We start from the raw sequence: 3,205 nt of genomic DNA on the forward strand, positions 1-3,205 counted from the left end.
CACTACTTGTATGGGAAGAAATGCTACATTTACACAAATCACAAGAGCTTGAAGTACTTGGGCACCTAGAAGGAATTGAATTTGAGGCAGAGGAGATGGTTAGAATTGATTAAAGACTATGATTGCTTAATAGACTATCAGCCAGAGAAAGCAAATGTGGTGGCTGATGCCTTAAGTCGCAAGACTATGGCAAGTCTTAAAGTTTCTCCTTTGTCCATGGTACATGAGTTGAAAGCACAGCATGCCAGTTTGGAGATTGATGATAAGGGACAGACAATAGTTGCATGGCATGTAAAGCCAGTGTTGATTGATCAGATCAGAATGGCTGCTCAGAATGATGAAAAATATCAGAAGCTACTGAAAGAAGTCCAGCAGGGCAAGAAACCTGAATTCTCAATGAGAGATGATGGTTTATTGCTACATCAGGGAAGAATGTGCGTTCCTAATGATGTTGACTTGAGACAGATCATTATTAAGGAAGCACATGAGTCTTTTTTTGCTATGCATCCTGGTCGAACTAAAATGTATAAAGGGCTAAAAGAGCATTACTGGTGGATGGGTATGAAAAGGGATGTAGCTGATTTTGTCTCCAAATGCCTAACTAATCAGCAAGTGAAGGCAGAACATCAAGTACCAGCAGGTTTGTTACATCCATTGCTTGTACTAGAGTGGAAATGGGAACAGATAACTATGGATTTTGTGATGGGACTTCGGAGGACAAAGAATAGTCATGATGCAGTATGGGTTATAGTTGACAGACTTACTAAGTATGCTCACTTTCTGCCAGTCCAGATGGACTATAGCCTGGAAAGATTGGCTAGATTGTATACAGATGAGATTATAAGACTGCATGGAGTGCCAGTATCAATTGCATTAGATAGAGATCCTAGGTTCACTTCTAGATTCTAGGGTAGTCTCCAGAGAGCCCTAGGAACTAGATTGAACATCAGCACGGCATTCCACCCATAGATAGATGGCCAGTCTGAGAGGGTAATTCACATCTTGGAGGATATGCTACAAGCTTGTGCGATTGAGTTTGAAGGTAGTTGGGATATACACTTGCCTTTGATTGAGTTTGCTTATAACAATAGCTACCAATCAAGCATTGGGATGCCTCCATATGAAGCTTTGTATGGCAGAAAGTGCAGAACTCCCCTATGTTGGGATGAAGTAGGTGAAAGAAAGATGATTGGGCCAGAAATTGTTCAGCAGAGAGAGGAAAAGATCAGATTGATCAGAGATCGACTCAAGGCTGCATTAGACCATCAGAAGTCCTATATTGATCTGAAGAGAAGAGATATTGAATATACAGTGGGTGATAAGGTATTCCTCAAAGTTTCTCCTTGGAAGAGGATTATGAGATTTGGCAGAAAGGGAAAACTGAGTCCTCGCTTTATTTGAGCATATAAGAAATATGATGGGTGTCGAATCCACCAAAAATTAAATTAACTGAAATTACCAACTATAAAATATTTTCTGCAGCAAATGGTAAATCCAGGTCGAACCCTAAAGACTGAATTATTAAATTCATGCACTTGTGTAATGGAAACAGAATAGAAAAAGATTAGGGGGAGGGGGGTTTGTAACACAAAATCAGAAGAAAGCAGAAATTCAAGAACTAAATGTGAAAATCTCAATTTAAACAAACTTTAGTCCAAGGTAATTCTCATTCCAATGCATTGATTTGATCATAGACAAAAGAAATATAATTATCACTTATTAAATCCTTAACGTAGATTTACCAAACAGCGAGGTAAACCCCTGACTTCCCTATACTCATCAATTCATGCCCAGCACTCTTATTAACTCTAATTTTTAACTGAGTTGGTATTAAGAAATCCTCATCAAATTAATAACTGCTTTAAGAAAAGGAAGTAGTTAAGTTGAACAATAATTTATGAAGCATAAATCATTTAATCCACCCTCTTATTTCCTTAGGTTATTATCGAAAACAGAGATCATAATCAATAAAACCTAATTGCTACTTATGTTCAATCTTACACAATAATTACGGATTATGAAGATGAACTAGCAATTGATCTCCTTAAAAAATCAACTAATAGGCCTTTTTAGCAAATCATTCAATAGATCAAAGACAAAGAAATCAGAAAATAATAGATATTCAAAAAGACATAAATTAAATTAAGAACCTGGTCTCACAAATCAAGTAAAAGAACTTGAATCCCTTGAACTGAATTGAAAACTTAGCCACTCATGACTTACAGAAAAATAAAGAAGAATTCTAAAAGATGAATGGAGAGGTTGCTGAATGATTTTTTTTTGTAGGCGTCCCTCTTTTTTTTTTTTTGGTGCGGCTGCTATCTCTTCTATTTATAATAAATGGTCTAAGGTTAGGTTTTTCTAGAGTTTCTGTCAAAAACTGCAACTGGAGCAAAATCAGAAATCTGACTGTCGACGGATACATGGCCCGTGTATCACTACACGGCCCAGGGCCGTGTAACTTACTGGAGCTGAATGGGCATGTTTCGCATGGGCATAAAAAGTTACACGGGTCTCCAGGATTTACACGGGTCAATTTACAAGGCACGTGTACTTTGTTTCTTCCTCGATTTTTTGGATTCCTTCTGGCAGAATGTTACACGGGTCTCTAGTTATGCTTACACGGCCCGTGTACTTTGTATCAACAATGCTTCTCAATCCTTCAACCTTTCCAAGCTTCCTTCCACACTATATTGCTCCGGAACTTCACCAAAACCATGAAAAATACAGCAAGAGTCAAATTTCTCCATTTAACACAATTATTTCAACAACTCTCTAAACATGTGCCTAATAGATAACTATACTTAACCAACTGAATTAAACATAAAAAACTTTAAAAGCACTAAATGAGATGGGAGTAAAATTAATAAATTATGCACTTATCAAATTCCCCCACACTTATTCCATGCTTGTCCTCAAGCATGACTTAAACTCTCAATCAACTCCACTTCGAAGTTCCTTAACTTCACCCTATCACAACATTTTCTAACAAAAGATTAAAAGTTTGAAAGAAGAGGCAAGTAAGGTAATAACCATCATAATAAATTTCATCAACATCATACCAATATATCAATAATTTTTCAACATAAAACAAAAGGCTTAACATCAATTAAGCTCACAAAATTAGAGTTCCATAAAATTTTAAGTCAATACATATGAAAACACAAGGCTAATTTATCAGGGCACAACAACTATAGCTCTTTGC

Source organism: Hevea brasiliensis, chromosome 8 (genome assembly GCF_030052815.1).
Source record: "Hevea brasiliensis isolate MT/VB/25A 57/8 chromosome 8, ASM3005281v1, whole genome shotgun sequence".
Classification (NCBI taxonomy): Eukaryota; Viridiplantae; Streptophyta; class Magnoliopsida; order Malpighiales; family Euphorbiaceae; genus Hevea; species Hevea brasiliensis.